This window comes from Cottoperca gobio, chromosome 15, assembly GCF_900634415.1.
Source record: "Cottoperca gobio chromosome 15, fCotGob3.1, whole genome shotgun sequence".
Lineage (NCBI taxonomy): Eukaryota > Metazoa > Chordata > Actinopteri > Perciformes > Bovichtidae > Cottoperca > Cottoperca gobio.
In genome coordinates, this window is record NC_041369.1 from 19,199,955 (window position 1) to 19,222,411 (window position 22,457).

The 22,457-nt window shown below is 43.3% G+C and overlaps 1 protein-coding gene across 1 annotated transcript in view; it reads left to right on the forward strand.

Moving 5' to 3' along the window:
* Nucleotides 1-22,457, forward strand: part of camkmt (calmodulin-lysine N-methyltransferase) — a 92,163-nt gene that overhangs the window by 40,381 nt on the left and 29,325 nt on the right. The gene's annotated exons all lie outside the window — the stretch shown is intronic.

A 22,457-nucleotide genomic window follows, 5' to 3' on the forward strand; every position in this document is an offset into this window, starting at 1 on the left:
GACCCAGGACTCGTTGGAGAGATTATATCTCCTCACTGGCCTGGGAACGCCTCGGGATCCCCCAGTTGAAGCTGGCGGATGTGGCCCGGAGAAGGGAAGATTGGGGTTCCTTACTGGAGCTGCTGCTGCTGTGCAGAGGTTAAATGTTTTGTTTTAACACTGACAGAAAGGTGATGGTGTATTTTTCCACAGATCTATCATAGAATAAATCTTGATCTTCTCAGTAATTGGTTGTTATGTGTAATCCAGAAATGATTGATTCATGTGGTCAAGATGGCCAGTAAAATCCTTGGCAAGAAGCCTTCCTTGTTACACAACCTGCCCCTTTGTAACAGGCAGTATTAAACTAAGTAGTGTTGACTAGTTGTGCTAGTAGCAGTGTTGCATTTACACAGAAAGGCTCCCATCAGTATCCATACAACAGCAACAATTGTGGCGTCTGGGAGGCCACGAGAAAAGGTAATTTGAGCGAAAAGAAAATGACACCTTGGGAAAAAAAGGAAGATTGAGCGGTGAAATAGAGAAAGCAAGTAGAAACGAAAAGAAGAGGAAAATACATGGTGATTTACGCAAAAGTCCAAATGACAGGGAATTGGCCACAGACACCTGACTGTGTTATTATATCACCATCAACAACGGCGTGTTCCGCTGCCAGGGGGAAAGACAGCGAGAGGCTGGCAAGAAAGGGAAAAAAAATAAATCAAATAAAATGAGCGAAGATCTCCCCAACACAAACAAATGCCTCCAAACAAGCGTGTTTTCTCTTGGCTCGTGCAGCGAGTGCAAGCCTATCAATTCTACCTCCCTGGGTTTTTTTTTTTGAAACGGCACCATTGCTCGGCTCTCATTGTTGTCGTATTGTTTGTTAGGGTCCAGGCGGGGCCAGGCAGAGGTGGTGGTATCAAGAAGAAGAAGGGACAATTTGATGGATGTTTGTTGATATCTAGACCACTAGGGCTCTGATTGCCTAACATTAAACCAGCAATAACAGGCCAATCATCCCACTTACACCTCCACACGTCGAGCAGCCGAATTGGATCAAACTGGCTTTTTCTCTCTGTCACTTTCTCACTCATCCTCTCTCTCTCTCAGTCTCCCTCTCTCGCAGTCGATTCCTTGCTCTTTTCTCCTCTCTCCTGACATGCTTATTAGCTGATATTGATCCAGGCTGGTCAATTGTCAGCTCCTCTCATCCGCACAGTATTGACGGCATAATCAGTGAGAGGAATGGAGGGAGAGACGGAGAGACGGAGGGAGAGGATGATAGGCAGATGAAATTTTCTGTCAGTGGGTAAATTATTGGCTGCTGGCTTATTGACCCACAAAGCTACTCATACCTCCTGGACACATTCAAACACACACACACACACACACACACACACACACACACACACACACACACACACACACACACACACACACACACACACACACACACACACACACACACAATCGGTCTCATTCATAAAAGCGAAGTACATTGTTGAGTGTATTTAGACACAAGAAATATTTCTCCTAACAGTTCTTTAGTTATGTTCATTATAATTATGATTGAATGCGACTATATTAACGGTAGAATAAGAACTTCGACACAAAGGCACAGTCTGCAGACAGACTATTGCAAACAGTTGCTTTTGGAGGCATTTGATGATCTCACATCAGATGTTACATGTTTCACACAAGGCCGGAGTCAAATGTATTCTTTAGAACTGATCCCGGACTGTAACCACGTATCCCCCAGTGTAACCGCTGCTCTTTGTCAGATGTCAGTCAGGCTTAAGTTATCAGTGTGTTGTCGACGTTGTTGACTTCCAGATTTGCTTTCACATCGTGCTTTATTTTTGCAGCCTCGTGTCAAAAGTAGGTTTGGACGTGACTCCAAGGGCCAAACCGTCGTCTTGGAATTCATTGTGTGTGTTGGTGTGTATGAATGTGTATTATAATTAGAGAATGAAATCTCATTTGATGGAGTGGAGTGTCACGTCACATATGCCACTTGTGTTGTGACTGTGCCATCACCCCCTAGTGCCTCCCCGGACTACCCTGCCTCGCTGCCCAGCTTCAGGGCTCCGTCTCTGGGGAGAGAAGCAGCTGGCATGGCCCCTCTCTCGCTGGAGGGCTGGCGTCCATCTCATATTCTCCCCGACGCTGTGCAACACACACACACACACACACACACACACACACACACACACACACTTGCATAAAAATACACACTTGCACACAGGCTCCTTCTGCACATTAAGTTTTAATCAGGCACTTAGCTGGGCATCTGTTACGGCTCTGTCCGCGCGGCGCGTTAAGGACCTGTCGCCGCAGGTTACAAGCCCAACATATCCGCTGACTGATAGACCCCTGGCCCACTTAGCGGCTGACGTCACAGCTGTATCTGCCCGGTCTGAGAAATCTGTGTAACTGCCTAGTTGACCCTTAAATCAGAGAATGTCACGGGCATTAATTTAACGGCATATTTGCAGCGCAATTTCTCCGAAGGGAAAATGAAAATATGAAGGCCACGAGAGGCCGTCGAATACAAAACACTCTGACTTGAAGGATGATTCTTGGATGTGTTGATACTATAGTGCTGTGATGTGCTGTTAGCGGCGGTTACAGTGCTGTACTGTGTCACAGTCACAGGTCTGCAATCAATAAAGTGATGCAGTTGCCTAACCTTTCACATATAATGTAGGAATAAATAAGGAATACATGGTTAAAATGGATGCAGTTGTTATTTCTATGCGATGCCGCATTGGATTACTTTGTAGAAACGTAATTACTGTATCATTGGTACCATGTCTTCTCCTTAAATGGTCGTACAGTATCGAGAACATCCTTGACCCTCTCTATAACGTATTTGTCTCTCGAGCTCCTGAATGTGCAATAATAATAATAAATGCTCCGCGTTTTGCTTCGACCCAGCTGCTGGAACAAAAAGATCCCACACTGATCAAGGATCAGTTTTCACTCCTGTAAAAACATGATGGAAGAAAAAAAGACACACACATTTTCACTTTTTTCAGGATCATACTTACAAGGCCAGATATCAATTCAGTGTGAAGTCCATGTATGTTCATACACACATGAATAAAAGCATGTATGATTATATTATACAATTCACTCCTAACCTGTGTCGCCATTCAAAGATACTTTTGTTCGGGTTGAAAACCTTGAATTATTATTCAGGGTTGGTTACTGAAAGAAAGGAGCGGGAGGAGGTGTGTGTGTGTGTGTGTGTGTGTGTGTGTGTGTGTGTGTGTGTGTGTGTGTGTGTGTGTGGGGCTTTTGTAGGTAGCAAACACACAAGCTAGTGAGAGTATTAACATACATAACATCGAACACAAAGTATGTCTGAGACTGATGGGAGTGTCAGTTTTACACTTACAGTATTTGGCACATTTAAATGTGGAGCTGTGGTTGAAGCTCTGATGAAGGGGGATCACCTGAGGTGCTCATCTTGGCTACCAAACCTCATGGAAACACTTCCAGTATTTGGTTGAGATAATTCCATCTGGACCAAAGAGCCCTGTGCTAGTGCGGCTAAATATATGGAAACATAATTATACAGAGTCCTCTATTGCCAGAAAACATCACAGAGAGGAAGATGATGTCTCAGAAAGGGAAAGAAAGGAAGAGAGGAGCACAGGTGAAGAAGAGTCAGACGGACAGGGCTGGGTCACCTTGGCAGGTTCTCCATTGATCAGAGGAACTGCTCGCTCCCCAGACACCCACAACACACACGCTCTTTCTAACACACCGTCGGCAACATTATTGAATCTGACACGAGGAAGTACCATATGAGCTTTTTTGTTTGTTGGTGCGCATTTGCAAGTGTGCACACCACACACACACACACACACACACACACACACACACACACACACACACACACACACACACACACACACACACTTAAAGCCACGATATCTCAAAAAGGCCTCTCCTTGCTCACACACCTGCTACACAAAAAGACACTCTGCACCCTGTTCATACACACAGTTCCTATTCCCATCTGTCCACACACACACACACACACACACACACACACACACACACACCTTCCCCTGGGTTTTGAGGTGACAGTGACGTTGACAGTTTGAGCACGGGTTGGGTGTTTTTTTTTTTTTTACGACAAGTTAAATTAGCAGTCTGCCAGCAATTCTTTCTTTCCTTGTTTTTTTTTCTGACTGCCTGTCCACTCTCTCTCTCTCTCTCTAGAGAGCGACGGAGAGAGAGGGAGCGGGGGAGAGAGAGAGAGGGTAGAGAGAGGAAGAGAAGGAGAGAGAGAGCGAGAGAGAGAGAGAGAGAGAGAGAGAGCGAGCGAGAGAGAGAGAGCGCGATAGCTCGAATCGAAGCAGGAGAGAAGGGTTCGCTGGAGAGGGGGGCGCTAGAGAGAAGAGAGAGAGAGACTTTCTATCGCTGGCGAGAGCTCTCGGGGAGTCTAGGATACTACTCTCTCTCTTCTCTCTCTCTCTCTCTTTTTCTCTGTCTCTCTTCTTTCTGTGTCTCTGTCTCTCTCTCTCTGTCTCTGTCTCTCTCTCTGTCTCTCTCTCTCTCTCTCTCTCTCTCTCTCTCTCTCTCTCTCTCTCTCTCTCTCTCTCTCTCTCTCTCTCTCTGCTCGTTCAGTGGCCCACCACATCGTTTCTCTTTCCTGTCACCATACACACATACATGCACACTGTTTCTCTCCTCTGTCAGCCTCTCTGTGCCGCCTGACGACTTAATAGCTCCCAGTGAGTGGATTTGAGCACTCCGCCTTTTGTGTGTTTACACGCACTTGTCACGCCCGCAATATTCATATGGTGATGAGAAATATTCATTTCTGGAGGAGAGGGGTGGAAGGTGTTGGTGTTGGCCCGTGGGGAGGGAGGTGTGGAAGGAGACAGGCGAAGAACTCCGAGCCCTGACACCTACGCTGCTACAATGCGCTGAGGCCCCTCCTACCTACGATCTCGCAATCTGTCTTCACGTCCCTCGGTCCTGGTCATCCTCCCTGTCTTTCACTTTCTCTCTCTTTCTTTCTTCATCCACACACCCTTCAGGTTATATCTCTAGTTGTTCTTGTTTCACGCCAGGCTTCTGTGGCTGCTGCACTTGGCACTTTGATGTCTTGCTCAAGTGCAATTATTAGTTTAAAAACGTTCTTCTACGGTGTCGCACTTTGTTCTCGGTGCACTCTCTTTCTAAACTCTCTCCTGTAGACTGCAAACATTTTTGGACCACTTCATTCCAGATGTGCCCATCTTATCAATCAGTGGTAATATCTCATCCTGGAGCCTTGCTGAACAGTGACATAGCATAGACCACATCTCTTTCTTGTGTAACATCAATCTGTAGGTTTGTAGGTCAAGTAGGTTTGTTTGATTCGACATCCAAAGATTACTTTTAAAGTGTTTGATTTGTAAATTGGTAAGATTCCTAAAGTACAGATCTGTTATCCAGAGCTGCTCTATACTGTATGGACAGCTTCTTCTTCTGCTCATTAAATGCCTGCAGCAGTTCAGACCATTTTACACAAAACTCTGCGTGGTCCTCTCTGAACATTATGAAGCCAATCAAAGAACATGAGAAAAGGAGACGACTTCTGAATTACAATAGTGTCAAGGTGCCAAGTGTGGAATGGACTTGCTGGTCATACTTATAGAAAAGTTACCACGCACAGGAGAGTGTTTGTACATGAGATATTTCTCTGGTCTCTCATCTTGTAGAGACAGCTTTTTGTGATTCCAAAGGTTAAAGGATTTTAAAACTCTTGTAGTGTAATTCTGTCTTGAGAAGAGAAAGGTTGGTGCACTACTTTACACACAGATGACAGGTCAGCTGATTTGATCAGTAATGTAAATGCTGTTTAGAGTTTGAGTACAGGTCACAAAGCATCTTCTCTTCATGGCATGGCAACGTTTCAATGTGTGAGATCTCTTCTGACTATTTTTGCCTGGGTATGCACACACACACACACACACACACACGCACGCACGCACGCACGCACGCACGTCCCCTCTTCTACAGTGTTTGTCGTGCAACAGTTGGTTCCTACATTGATATTGGATTGGTAAAGAGAAGGCGACATGCAGAGGCAGAGGCAGAAAAGTCAGTCATGTTCTGTGTTCCTCCTCTTCTCTGCTCCTCATTTTCTATCCTGTATTGTTAAGCGAGCGGCCTGACTCAGCTGCCAGCGGCCCACGACTTATCTTGACACCGGAGCAGAAATCAAGGGCCGGAAGATTGAGCGCTGTTTATTTTGTGTCAATATGTCCCCTGCGACCCGAGGGCCGTAGGGGGATACACACACGCACACACACACACACACGCACACACACACACACACACAGAGGTTCATTCACAGCCTCGCTCCCTCAATCACCACCCGCCCCTGTTTAAAATGAATGTATGATATCTCGCCTTTCACTATTCACATCTCTGTTTCTCTCTCTCAGCAGTATGACGCTTAATCTCAATGTCGCTCTGTTTTTGTCTGATACGGGGCAGCACCAATGCATTTTTATTTACTCTATCTCATATTGCTTTTTATTCAAGGCCATGTGTGTCAGTGTATGTGCACTTTTGCGTGGATGTATGTGAAAGAAGTACTTTTGTGCTCTGTAAATTTGGACTGTGTGCGTGTGTGCGTGTGCGTGTGCGTGTGTGTGTGTGGACTCCCCGCCTAAAGAGTAAATCGGCTCACTAACGAAGCAGCACCATCTGTAACCACTGGTGACCGCCAAACCAATGACGGGCCTCGTCTGCTCTGGCTGACGGCTGACATTGTCCCGGCCCCTGCTGGTAACTCGTGGCAACAAATTGGTCTTGTTGGGTGATGATGGGGTGACGTGTGTGTGTGTGTGTGTGTGTGTGTGTGTGTGTGTGTGTGTGTGAGAGAGATAGCAAGGGGGGACAGGCAAACAGAAAGAATGAGAGGAGCTTATCCCTCCCACTCAATTACTGACCCTGACTGTGTGTGTGTGTCGCTCTTCCTTCTCTTCTACTCATCTCAGGGCTCTGACAGTTGGCTATTGTCTGCCTGCCTCTGTCACTGATGTCACTTATCAAACAGTGCAAGTCAGTTCAACCATACAACACCCCCCCGTCCTCCCGTCCCACAAAAAAAACCCATCACTGTCTGTTTCTTCATTTTCACAGTTCATAGTGTAAACCATCTTTTCTCCTATCAGGGCTCTCCAACGTTTCCACTGGCCCATCACACGCACATCTGTTCCTTCCCACCTTTAACGATACACTCTCTGATTCTGTTATTGAGCTAAATAGCATCCTTAAACTCCAAAATGTCCTCCCAGATCATGTTTGATGTTTAAAAAGTTTGTTGTAAACTGATTTGAGTTACAAAACAACAACAGCTGGAAGGAGTTTTTTATTTTTCTGCTTGTGTTGCTTTTTGAAAGAACATTTCAAGACTTGAGATCGTCTGTATAAGTATATAGAAATATACATTGTGATGTGCTGCTCTGATTGATTACAGTGAAGCTACAAACTATGACGTTATCGATCTATTACTGTCAGCTGCTGAGCTGAATCAGACACATCCTGATAAAAATCTATAGCATATATAGATCTACATATCTATATATATCTAACCCCTAACCCATATACTGTATATATCTACAAAACGGACTTCAACCAGCACATCCAAAATTCAACCCCAAAATCTAAATCATACATTCATCATTCTCTGATTTAGTGATTTGTATTTGTGGAGACACTAAAACTCAGTTTATCATGGTTCATCTAGCTATGTACAGCGCAGAGGTGAACATTTAGCTTCAAGTGAACAGTCATATGTACACACACACACACACACACACACACACACACACACACACACACACACACACACACACACACACACGTGGAGAAAGAGGTCTTCTGTGGTAGGATAAGTAGCATAGCATGGCTGTAAGTGCGCTCCTTTGTCACTTTGCACAATTGCCACACTCTGAAGGGGGTACGGGCAACTTTGTTCTGTGTTTTACTCGGGCTTCTGCAGACATTTCTTTATGTTTTTTACGTGTTTTTGCATACGTGTTTCCATTGTGATATTCCAGTTTGACTTTGCACGTGCAAAAGCCTCCATCTTTAGTCACCATCAGTGGCTCCCCCATCGCCCCAGTAAAGGCCCTCCCTGCCTGGACATTTGAAAAGAGACATGGGGGAAACGAGGAAATGACCCGTGCTTAGCCACACAACATGCTAGCTGTGCTCAGACAATCAGCATAGCATTAGCAAGATTGTTGAATAGAGCCATCATGGCTGCCTAGCCCTAGGGAGCCGGTGATCTGCCTATGGGCTGTATGGATAGTGGAGGTCCTGCAGAGATGAGGGCCAGCGTGGAGACCAGTGTAGGCTCTGTTAGAAACTCTTTGTATTATTACTGTCCTGTTTTCTGTATGATAATACATGCTTAAAACTACTGTTTCTAAAGTCTGACAATCTCAACCATATTAAACTTGAATTAATAAAAAACTAAACATGCATAAAATTGTTGCCAATGAAAACTGGACTTTACTCTTCTGCAACTGCCAACGTACAAGCTGGTACTGATGTACATGTTATTACCTGATACTTACTTAGTCCCCTCACTTTCTTCCATTCCTCAGTCTGCCTCTCTCCCCTCCTCTCCTCTCCTCTCTCAGGTGTTGTGGAAGGTATTATTTTGAAGAGACCTGCCTCTACAGTGAGAGAAGCAGATAGACAGAGGTAGAGAGGGAGTCAGATAGGGCTAAGTGGCCTTTCGTTGCCCCCAGGGTGTGCTCCGTTGGCGTCCGTGGGTTGCTCTTTGTCCAGAGCTTTCAATTGTGATAGAGCGTTTGAGTTGACAATTCACTTAAGACCCCCTTTCTTCTCCTTCTATCTCCTTATCCTTGTACCACTCCACCCCCTTGCGCGCGCTCTCTCTCTCTCTTTCTTTCTCTTCTCCTCTCTCTCTTTCTTTCTCTCTCTCTCTCTCTCTCTCTCTCTCTTCTCTCTCTCTCTCTCTCTCTCTCTCTCTCTCTCTCTCTCTCACACACACTCTCAGGGTATATTACCTGTTCTTGTAATGCAGTTAAGCTCAGCTAGAAGCATTTCTTCGTAATGCCACTTAATTCCCCATGTGGCAGCTAAGGTTAGTGCAGTGAAAGAAAGAGAGAGAGAGGGTTGACCGGTGATGGTGGTGGGGTGGGGAACAAGGAGAGAGAGAGAGAGAGGGGGGGAGATGACAGAGGAGGAGTGGGAAAGGTACTAGATGCTGCTGCTTGGTGGACCCGAGCCAATGGCCCAGTGGGATAATGGCCCTGATTGCAGGAGACCAGCATACCTCTGACTGAGAGTCCCATGTAAAATATGTGACATTTTGTAAAGGCAATAAACACGTGGGGCTTTGAGAAGTGGGCGGTGGTAGGTGAGGGAGGCTTCACTTGGATTAGTCCTCCTGTAATGTGGCATTCCTGACTACTAGCAAAGTCTGAATGGACAACCCCCTACTGGGAAAATGCTATGCAATGCAACTTAATGTCAGTGTTTCCGGCAAGGAGATTCCGGTGGGGTTTCTCCGGCTTCACTGACAGAAAGACGTGTGACATCCTCTCACTGAGAGGCACACAAATGACTCTATGCCATGTGACCTAAACAAGTTTTTTAAATGCATCTATTAATCTTTAAATGTTACTCTTAGCTTTGTTTAGCGAGAACATGCATTTTAAAGCGGCCATGTTCCAAGTGGACGACTGATTGACTGGAAATGGAAATTAACTATGGCAATATTTGATTCGATTTAAACAAAAATGCCACTGGTTTCTATGTGAATATTTTCTGTTTTTCTCAGTTTTCTATGATATCAAACTAAATATGTTTTTGGTTTTGGACTGTAGGTCAACTTTGACATTTTCACTTTTCTCTGACATTTTATAATCAATGTTTTTATTATTTATTTCGAGAACCTAATCTGCACATTAATTGATAATGAAAAAAAATCATTGGAATAATAACACTTGACTTGGGTACAACATTTTAATATTTTTGCTGTCACTCTTTCCTCCAACAAATAAATAGCTGTTTAAAAATGACACAACAGCTTATCAAATAAAAGGGGAAAGGCAGAGTGAGCCAAACACCAGAAGATAATTGAGAGCTGATTTTGTCCACTTTTTTCTCTCTAATCTAGTCGCCAGTCGCCAGGCAGAGATAGAAAAAGACCAGAGAGATGAGAGGAGAGAATAAGTAGCAGAAGAGAGGTCAAAGTGACAGAGAAAGAAGGAAGGAAGGATAGGGAGAAGAAGAAGGAGGAGGACGAGGAGGAGGAGGGGGTGACATTGCTCCTGGGTTAGTGCTCCAAAACGGAGTGCTAAAATCATTTCAGCTCAGATAAAGCTCTGGCCACTGCCAGCCCGCCCCAGGATATCTGCCCTGCTCATCTGCCTCTCCAATAAAACGCCTGCACACAGGGAGCCTTCAGGCAGCCCGCCACACACAGATGCAAATACACACACAGTCAGAAATGCACACGGGCACCGCTGTATCACATGTGCACGCACTCGCTGGCCTCTCATGGCGAGTTTGTCGCAGTGCAGTTTATTTCAGTTGAGAGAGAGAGCGACAGAGAGCCCCGGGGGTCTCCTTCCACTTCTGAACCTCCCAAATTAACACCCTGCCACCACCTCTCCTCCTCCCCATCACCACTGCCCACACCCGTTTGAATCATCTATACTTCAGCCCACAAACTCACCCCATTAACCTTCTCCTGCTCTCAACTTCTTCTTTCTTCTTTCACCCTGCGCTCACCACCTGTCTCTGCTCAGAAGTACAGCATCATCTTTTTTTTTTAAGTATGAAAGCATTTAATTGTACTCGCTATCAAGTCAGACGTGATGCTTTGGCTGGTCATCCTTACCAAATGTCAAAACCAATGATGGAATCTTCCCAATACTTCCAGAACCGCTGGTCTGGGACCATCAGTGGGGGGTCAGCGAGGTGATTCAACTGACAAACAAGTTAAATCAAAGTCAATGTGACTATTTTGCGCCAAAGCAGTGCATCCAGCAAATCTTCTGTCATTACCAAAGTTTAAATGCATTGAAGAATAATTCCAAACGTTTCCTTTTCACACATTGAAAGTAAGTGTGGAATGTAATCCAAAGGTATGTACAGTACATTAGCAGTATAAGTGCTACATACAGAAATAGGATTTCTTCTTTACCAACACAACGGCACACTAGTGAAACAAAGGGTCCAGCAAACAAGCAAGCCGACAAGCAAAACAGCTGTTCAACTGAACATGCAAGCCACCAAATATGTGCTTAGGAAATTGAAATCGTCCAGCTTGATGTTGGTCGGAGCGTGAAAACTAAGTGGTCAATCAGATATCAGAGTGACCCTGCAGGCAGCCAATCATTAAAGTGGATCAGCACCGCCTACATATGGCTGAAACACTAGTGCAGCTGAGCAAGGCACTTACCCCAGGCATTGCTTGGCAGCCACTGGACAAGACAACAGTACTTGCTGCAGACTTATAAGAGCCCTACATTTACACAGTTACATTTGGCAGTTCTGTCCCACAGCAGCACTGTCTTTTTAAAAAAAACAGATCTGGACCTTCTTGTTTACCTGCCACACCTTTCCCCTGCGCTCCCTACAACCTCCCCTCATCTCCCTCGCCTCTCGTCTTCCCCTCAGCACCTCTTCACCGAGATAGGGAATCTGTGTCTCATGTTTAAGGCATCAGTGCAGTTGTCGGGCAGACTCCTGGAGGCTCTAGTAGTGGATGTGATTTCTGCCTCCCTCCTCTTGACACCCACTCCCCCCCCACTCTGTCACTCTTCCCCGAATATATCCTTTTCTCCAGCGTCAGCAGCCTCCCTCTTTGTGGTGTACAACTTGAATCCCTTGCTCACTACTACAACACACACACACACACACACTCATGCACACACCTCATACTGAGTCATGGTACAGTGGGTGTAGAGTTTTGTTCATTTCCTCTCAGTCTTATCTAAGTATAACTGGATAACAGAGTCAGAGGGTCGCTCACCAAACTTTGTTTTTTCTAAATACTGTGACTGACTAATCTGAATAAAGTGAGTCTGCGGTCAAAAAAAAAACCCCATTTGATTTGGAGAAAGAAAAGATAACTTTTCTGCCCGACAAGAAAAGGACATGGGCGAGCAAACAAGAGATAAAGAAACTACGCTCAAACTACAACTTAACATTATTTGGTAAAAAAGCGATTTGATTGTTTTGCTTATAAAAACACAGCAGGTACAGAAGTGGCACTCAGATAACACCGGACCAACTGACTCAGCGTCAGGTGTTCTCGCCTTCTTCCCGTGGAGTTTATTTGGAGATGAGATTATTTCTTTTATAAACAAAGCCTACCCAGGGCACCAATTTGAGTTGAAACAGCGGGTGTTTTTGATGTCAAATAATGTGACACTTGAATTAAAATGGCTATTCAGTTGAAATGTGTATCCAAATATCATCCAGTCACAGGAGACTGGCAGGGAAACAATAATAGAACAGTTTTCACACATTATGCACTTTGGATATTCATTTAAATTCAAATTGAAGCTTTCGCAAGGCGTGGGTAGAAAACATGTATGTCAAATAAAGATTGCAACAAAAAAACTAAAGAAACACATTGATATTGATCAAATGATTTTTTTATTAAATGTCACCACATATTGCTCCTGGACTTTGCTATAGGCGAGATGATTCTGGTTTTTCCATTTCACATGGGTTCACATTCAGAGAGAATAGCGCAGGTTGAAGGCAGGGAGGGGCTCAGTGGCAGCTGTTATGCTTTCTCATATTGATTTATTCTTTTTCCAATGAACCAAGAAACAAGAACCTCTCATCAGTCATTTTAATCTCAACTGTCCTATTCCTCTCCTCCCTGCACCTGTATCTCATTTTCTACCTGGACTGACTCCCCATCTCCACGCTCCCAGTCTCTCCTCTTTATTCCTCACACTCTCCCAACTCTTCCCTCCCTCTGCTCTCCATCTTTCCTCCTCTTCAATCACCCACCCCCCCCCCCACCCCCCATGTCTTGCTCTTTCTCCTGTCCTAATTGTTTATATACATTAACATTCAAGAAACTAGATCGCTTGGTGCAGGTGACACCCTGTAATTTGACATCCTTGCCTTTCTCCAAGGAAGGAGTGAGATGCAATCTGTGGCAATCTACAGTGTGTGTGTGTGTGTGTGTGTGTGTGCGTGTGCGTGTGTGTGCAGCGTAATCTGGGGTTGTCACACGGCCCCATGCCACTCTCCGTATGCTAATCAATGAATGAAGCACTGCAAAGCTCTCGTCTGCCAGCTAAACCCCACACCTCAGTGCTGATATGTCTATTAGCCACATGTCAAACTCCCTCTTTGTTTCTGCCTCCTCCTGTCTCTCCCCCACATCTCATTCCCTCCCCTCTCATCCGATCGTTCCTCCTCTCTGTAATTCTGCGCCGCCGCGTCTCTCGGTCCCCCTTTCTGTTTCTTTCTCCATACTTTATTCGACTCTCTTCCTGTAACCCTCACTTCCCCCTGTGTTCCTGTGCTCCCGAACACTCTCTCTCTCTCTCTCTCTCTCTCTCTCTCTCTCTCTCTCTCTCTCTCTCTCCTCTCTCTCTCTCTCTCTCTCTCTCTCTCTCTCTCTCTCTCTCTCTCTCTCTCTCTCTCTCTCTCTCTCTCTCTCTCTCTCTCTCTCTCTCTCTCTCTCTCTCTGCACTGACAATAGGTTGCACCCCAGATGTAATTTCATCAGGTGTACACTCTCTACTTCTATTCGTTGTCAATGAGAAGTGCAGGGCATGATGGGGATAGGTGGCGAAGGAAACATGTAAAACATTGATATTGTGTATAAAAAAAAAAAGAGAGAACCCATTCTGCTTCATACTTGAGTCAAAATAAATTGACTACAGAAGATGTGTATATTTAAGTGCCTCACCTATTTTTGTTGGTTTTAAAGGGTTGGTATTAAACAAGACACCATGCAGAGGTGAGTTCTAGGTCTAAATGATATGTGACATTATATAAAGTAGCCTGTAATATCAGGTTTGGTGCGTGCACACTCGATAGGTAATACTACCGTGGTAGCTTTTCAGTATGCACCGAGATCCCTTAAAAAGCACAAAGCATAGCATCTTTTTCCACATGGACTCTCCATATAGGATTTTATTGTACATAATAAAATCAAGTGATGCATTTCCGTAGCGGTGCAAAGAAAAGTGTCCCTGCTCGCTCTACATATAGCATATAGCTCTGCTTTTATAATATCATTCCTGCTGCAGTAGTGTCCTCTGCAACAGCAACCATCACCAGATTGGATTCAGGAAAGGAGTCTGTCATGTCAAACATGCTGACAGACAGGTAGAGGTGAGATGAAATGAGACGTACTCATGCATTTGTCTTAATGCTTTCGCAAGCTTTGAGACAGGATGACAGACAGACAGACAGAAGGGCGTGGAACCAGGCAGACAAGAAGGCAAGCAGACAGTTATAGGGGCAGTTAGACAGGCAGTCAGCCCTGGCATTTTGCAGCAGATAAGTAAGCTATCAGAGGAGGGGGATAAATAGCAGAGTAAAGATTGGTCCCGGCCCCCTCAGAGAGGAGCGGGGGGCCACAATGCAGGCGTGGTGGGCAGATAGCCCCCTGCTCTCATTATACTCTGCCTAATCCAAAACGATGTTTACTCAGAGAGAGAGAGAGCGAGAGAGAGAGAGAGAGAGAGAGAGAGAGAGAGAGAGAGAGAAGGGCCACGCTTATCGAAGCCCTGCACAGTCCTCCAAGCGTGTGTGCGAGTGCATGTCTGTGTGTGTGTGTGCGTATGTGTGTGTGTGAGTATGTGTTAAAATGAGCCTATTCCAATGGAATAAGGGATCAGGAGTGTCTCCAAGGCAGACTCTGTTGGCCAGAATGTCGATGCTTATCACACATTGCCTGGCTCTTCTGGTGAAAGGCGAATAGGCTATCTAAACTGCCTATTCACAGCGTGTGTATTTACCATACCAGCTAGGCAGAATGATCATTTCATAATTGCTATTATTATTAACACACTGCTATTAATAGTTCAGGCTTTTATATAAAAACCTGACCTTAATCTGATTTATCAGGTGATGGAGATCCTTGAAGGCCACAAAGCATTTCACCTCAGTGAGATTTGTTCTTTATCTCCGTTGACTTGTGTTTGCGTTGCAGCTTTTCTGCTTCCAATCATCACACTGAAATATGCACCTAATACGCGACCCCTAAAGGCGGAAGCACCTCTATAGTACTTGCTGTTCTGTCCTCGTGTTGTCACTTTGAAACCCTTCAACTACTGGTGGTAACACAGACTAGATGCAGAAACCAGCTCTCCCGTGCTGCACACACCTTTACCTCTGCACATAATCTTCTTCAATCTGTCGTTCTCTTTGACTCTCTCTCTCTCACACACACACACACGCGCACACAACAGCTCCGTGGTCTTGTGAACTGTGTGTACCCTGTCTAGGCTGGCCGGGGGTAATCCTGGCCTCCACTAAAGTAGCCGTGTGACAGGACAGATTGTCAGTTGATCATGGCCAGCCGAGAGCCTTATCCCTTATTGGATCGGCCATGGAGGAGGCTTAGGAATTATCTGAGGCCTCGCTTAATGTGGAGACGGATCACCACCAGAGAGCAACGGAGCCTGAAGACACGCTGGGCCGGAGGGGAGAGAAAGACACTGTGTGTGTGTGTGTGTGTGTGTGTGTGTGTGTGTGTGTGTGTGTGTGTGTGTGTGTGTGTGTGTGTATCAGTATGTAATAGGGATAGAGGCGTGTGTGTGTGTGTGTGTGTGTGTGTGTGTGTGTGTGTGTGTGTGTGTGTGTGTGTGTGTGTGTGTGTGTGCGCGTGCTCAAAGCAACATCATGGCCCACTTAACCCCATCTTGACACCCCTCTCTCTCCCCTTCCTTAGTCTATTTTTTGCCATCTATTCCGGTCCTCCTCACCTCCCTCCCTCCTAGTACTCCTGTCATCCCCGTTCCTCCTCTTCCTCCGTGTCACACTTCTCCCTGCCTCATTCTCCTCCGCTCCTCCTCTGCTTCTTCATCTCTGGCCCCCCCCCCCCCCTTTTCTTTCACCTCTTTTCATTCCTCAGCCCATTTCATGAGCCCCATCTTTCATTTAGCTTTCACCTCCATCCTTCTTAACTTCCTCCCTCTATCCCTCCCTCACTATTCCTCCGTGCACTTTCCTCCTCGCTGCTCATCTGCACTTCTCTAAAATTGTTCCAATTCTCCTTTTCCACACTGTATTTTGCGTTCTCCTCCACTCTGATCATCTCCCTCCTCCTACTCTCTTCTTTTACTCATCCTATCCTTTCTATAGCCCTATACGGCAGCATTCTTCCCCCAGCAGGAGACCCGACAGAGGATGATGAAAAACAGACATTTTATTTTTCATAGATAAAAGAAAGTGAGCGAAATCGCTTGCTTGTTTAAGGGAAACTATTGACCAATGCGTCATATCTCAGAGCCCTCCTCTGTAACTATAAAGCCAGCAGCTGACATCAGTAATACATATTATTGAATCGTAAAGCTAACACTGTCCAATCGGCTGATCTTATATATAAACTGACCTTTGTGATGATGAATGCAGAGTTCTCCGAGACAATTTGGAATATGTCAGACCTGAATAGGTCAAAACTCCAACAAAGCTTGTAGTACAACAACTTTACGATACGACCAAAGGGTTTGGGCTTTTGGGCTTCATCGGGGTCCACATGACACACATTGCAAACAACATTTGGTTCAGGCCAAGTGTTGTCCCAGACTATCGGAGAGGCAATGGGAGTGTAAAAATCAAACTATGGCAAGAATCAGACAAAAGATCTGCACAATGTATTAAAAGTTCCCAGCAATTTTAATTGTGCAACGTTATCTTCGTCAGGCAGTGTCCAATAAGGGAGGGGGGGTGTATAATTTTGGTCCATAAACTCGAGAAGTGCAACTAAGGGGTGTTTCTAAGTCTGTACAGAAGAAGCCTTAACCCAAAATGTGTCATACTTTAAATACCTTTCAATAAAGTGCTTTATATGTAAAGAATATAAGAATAGATCATAAAAGAATACATCGTAAGAAATACACAATGATATGAATTGACATGATAAAAAATCATTATAAGTGAACCATTACTATACCACATAAGTGAGATATTAAAGAACTGCCTTAAAAACTATGCAAAATTCTTATTCATGCTGCCCGGAAATAAACCTTTTGAATAGAAAGTCCCAAACGCTTCTCTCTTTGTCCTAAGAAAACTGACATTAGCACCTCTTGTTTGGACTTAATCACCTCTACATGTCATGAATATGTCATTTAACCTTTAACATTTAGACTACATGACGAGTGCTTTAACTGTGTAGACATTTAATATTGCTGTTCGGCACAAACTCACTTAAGCAGATCCTTTTGTCTTAAAGATGTTCAGGCTATGTATAAGCATCTCTTGGTACTGAAGCCTTATCCCAATTACTGTTAGCATAGCTTAGCTGAGCAAGTGAGTTATTTTAGGTCGTCTTTCCTCAAATAATACTGGATCCACTTCAGATATTAGCTAATTCCATCCCCACCTTCTGATCCCAGGTAATTCAGAGGCCACGGATCACTCAGGAGGGGCTGGAACCTGCTGACCATGTTACCTTTCTTAATCTGCTGCCATCTCAGCCTAAACTGGATAAGCAGCAGAAAACGGAGGGATGGATGGATGGATAATTCCATCCCTGTGCATGAGATTACTGATAGCTACTGAGGCCAGATTAGCGCTGCCATAAATGGTGGAGTTCCCCAGGTCACAAGGATGTGAAGGGTTTAGGACCATGACATTAAACGGTAGATTCAAAGAGAAGCTGCAACCAAGAGATGTGATTGGTTCAGCACACCACCTACCCCCTCCTGTACTGTAAACTGTGTCTGAGTTTATAAAACCCACCAGGAATGAGGCGTGTCTTTTGGACTTTCTATGCAAGCACATGAAAAACATGGACAGCATGCGACCGCTTGTGATACTCACACCTTGTTTTCTGCTGTTTTCTTTCAACCCCGCAGTAGTTTTCAACAGATATGATGCCGTACCATAGGAACAAAGATCCATGTTTTATAGTGCAAACAGTGACATCCTTTGCTGCCAATCAAAAGTAAATAACTTTTCAGAATGAAATCTTAAAATCGGGGCTGCAGCCTTTTGCAATTATGCACCAAAGCTATGGAACACTTTACCTGCAGGCATTAGGGAGGCAAGCTCGCTCAATATCTTCAAAAGTAAACTAAAAACATATCTCTTCACTTTTAATAGTGATATTTTATACAATCTTTAATGCTGCTACTTTATGCCACTTTAAACTCATTTAAATGCTTTTATTAAAGCTGTTATTTTATCTCTTAACTATTAGCCTTTTCCACTTTTACTATTTTTATTCTGCTATTTAATACTATTTTAATGCTATTTTTAATGCTATTTACTATTTTATTCTGCTATTTAATACTATTTTTAATGCTATTTACTATTTTTATTCTGCTATTTAATACTATTTTAATACTGTTTTAATGCTATTTTAATGCTATTTTTAATGCTATTTTTAATACTATTTTAATGCTATTTTTAATGCTATTTTAATGCTATTTTTAATGCTATTTTAATGCTATTTTTAATACTATTTTAATGCTATTTTTAATACTATTTTAATGCTATTTTAATGCTATTTTAATGCTATTCTTAATGCTATTTTTAATGCTATTTACAATTTTTATTCTGCTATTTAATACTAATTTTAATGCTATTTTTAACTTTCTTCTCTTTCACATTTTAAGTAATAAACCTATAATATACAATACATCAAAAATAAGACAAGTAATTGTTGTGTCTTATCAAGGATTATGATGAATAATTGGACTCAATAATAGTAAAAAATGATAATGCAACCACATGCAATGAATAATCTCCTCCTGTTAATTAATCAATTAATTAATGAAATCTTAAAATTGGGGCTGCAGCCTTTTGCAATTATGCACCAAAGCTATGGAACACTTTACCTGCAGGCATTAGGGAGGCAAGCTCGCTCAATATCTTCAAAAGTAAACTAAAAACATATCTCTTCACTTTTAATAGTGATATTTTATACAATCTTTAATGCTGCTACTTTATGTCACTTTAAACTCATTTAAATGCTTTTATTAAAGCTGTTATTTTATCTCTTAACTATTAGCCTTTTCCACTTTTACTATTTTTATTCTGCTATTTAATACTATTTTTAATGCTATTTTTAATGCTATTTTTAATGCTATTTACAATTTTTATTCTGCTATTTAATACTATTTTTAATGCTATTTACTATTTTTATTCTGCTATTTAATACTATTTTAATGCTATTTTAATGCTATTTTTAATGCTATTTTAATGCTATTTTTAATACTATTTTAATGCTATTTTTAATGCTATTTTAATGCTATTTTTAATACTATTTTAATGCTATTTTTAATACTATTTTAATGCTATTTTTAATGCTATTTTTAATGCTATTTTAATGCTATTCTTAATACTAATTTTAATGCTATTTTTAACTTTCTTCTCTTTCACATTTTAAGTAATAAACCTATAATATACAATACATCAAAAATAAGACAAGTAATTGTTGTGTCTTATCAAGGATAATGATGAATAATTGGACTCAATAATAGTAAAAAATGATAATGCAACCACATGCAATGAATAATCTCCTCCTGTGCAGAGACTAAAATAGGCTTGAAGTAAACACAAGTGATTGGGTAGACTACGTTTGGAAATATAATCCTGAATGCAGTGATACATGTTTTGAGCAGTGTGCAGCCCCATATGGCACAGCAGCATAAATAAGCCACTTATTTGAGGGGGGAAAGGTTTATGAACATTTGGCAAACCTCCTCTGTTCATTTTACCCAATTATAAAGTGAACACATGTGCAACATATGCAGATCCATCATGCATGATACACATGTGCATTTAATCAGAAAGACTCTTACAGGTTTAAGTTATTCTCAAACTAACAGTAGCAACCCAGCGGCGAGTAAACAATGTTTCTATCACACAACCTCAATAAGCTTCACGTATGGTTTTCGGGGTAACACCATTGACCAGGTTTAGTGCCTGGGACCAAAAACTATATTAAGCTGACACACACACACACACACACACACACACACACACACACACACCTACACTACTTCTCCTTCTTCCTCATCGAGTAATTGAAGGTGAGAAATAATTTCATTATCCTCAGGAAGAATAATCTGCTCTCTACTCCTGATCCCTTCATTTCCTACAGTGCACCTCGACCTGGGAGGCACACATACACACAAACAGGCACCACATACTTATCACACTAGTGTGCACGCACACACACAAACACACTCGCATAGTTCCTATCACCCTGGGCTATTAATGTTATTGGAGTTGGGGATTAACCATCAGAATCACATATGCTTTACAAAGCTTTATTACTTAGAGCTGTCTGTCTTCTCTGTCTCACGCACACACACACACACACACACACACACACACTTAACTTTGTTTTAAAGAAAGTTAAAGTGGGGGTGTGGGCACCAGTTAGTGCACAGAACAGAAACAGGTCCTCGAAAGACATGGTGAGAAATATCTGGTTTAGAACTTCACATTATTGGACTGAACTGTTAGCACCGGTGTTACCATGTGTCATTTTTATTTATTGATTTCATAATCACAGAGGGCCTTGAGGCATCTTGGTTTAACACTTACAGACGCACAATACCTTTTTAAGGATGAGTGGGAATACCTGAAAGAAGAGCAGAGGGAGGCTGTGTCCAAATGATCCCCCTAAAACCTTCCCCTTCAGCTTCAGGGAGGGTGCTACACTTCCCAATTAGATGCCACTCATGACTGGTGCACACGTCAGAAGTCAACAGCAGAGAGAGAAAAGCAAATGAAACGGCAGATGAGAGAGTGGGGGGCCGTCTATTTCTTTTTCTTCTGCTTGTGTTATTGAGTGGCAGATGACACCCAGTTTAATGTTGCATTACCACCCTCTGCTGTTCATCTGCCCAAGATGTTCCGGGTGGCCCCTTGATGTCAAGTGCCACGGTGACACATCTGTGGACGCGGAGGGGAGGAGCTAAACTGTCAATTCACGGGGCAAAGGTGTGTGCTGGGACACCATTACATTTCATGTGAACACACAATCACAAGACGGAGGGGTCAAAGTTGAGGGGGCGAGGGGAGAATTAGGATGCAGCTTAAGAAACACAATACCCCACACATGCACCTATTCTAGAGAGGGAACAGGGACTGAGGCTGCTGCAGTGTCGACGCTCTGCCCTGCAGCAGAGCAGGGCTTCTAATACTGAAATGTGTTATTCATCGGGGTAACACAAGCTGCTTTGTTCTGCACCTGCAGCGACTCAAGTCAAGTCCAAATTCCACTTAAACTAAGATTAAAATATATATATATCATGATATTTTAGAATAATAATCCAGAAAATATCAGATAAAAGAAAAATGTATATGTTGAATATATATGTACATATTTCATACCATTGCAGTATAACGTTTTGGCACTGTGCTGTGTGACGCCTGGCTGAAGGGGAATAACAGATGGAATTTAAAATGTCACCTTATTTAAGCCTTACATGTCTTGACACTCTAGACACACAGTATAGTTACTGTGTGTGTGTGTGTGTGTGTGTGTGTGTGTGTGTGTGTGTGTGTGTGTGTGTGTGTGTGTGTGTGTGTGTGTGTGTGTGTGTGTGTGTGTGTGTGTGTGCGTGGAAAGAATGTTTTTTTTTCTAATGGGGAAAAGGAATATTTGGACATTTTATCAATAGGCATTATTAAATCCTGCTTGCTTGAGCTAATCTTGGCGGACCGGAGCGAGGGGAAAGAGAGAGAGCGAGAGAGACGCAGAGTGAGAGAGATAGACACAGAGAGGGAGAGTGAGAGAGCAGTGATGTCTGCCCCATGAGGTGAAGAGAGACCGCCTGTAAGCCGCTTATTATATCGACTACCACCTTTTCTCTCTCCTCCTCTAACCCTCCTGCCCTCCCCAGTTTTCTCTTGTTACCTCGCTCATTTTCTATCTCTGTCTCCCTCCCTCCCTTGCTTTCTCCAACTCATTCTATATCCCCTCATTCTCTTTTCTCAACAACTCCTTCATACGATTACATGCACACACACACACACACACACACACACACACACACACACACACACACACACACACACACACACACACACACACACAGATGCATATGTGCACACAAACACACACAGACGGCGCCAAGCCGAACCTTCTTGTTCAAAGCCAGAAGCGAGAAGCTGAAGTTTTATTCAAATGAATGTTTACTTCTTCTACTGCCAACGTGTGTGTGTGTGTGTGTGTGTGTGTGTGTTTGTATGCGTGTGTTGAGAGAGAGAGGGAAAATAGCACCAAGTATGCAAGTGTGTGCGCGTTA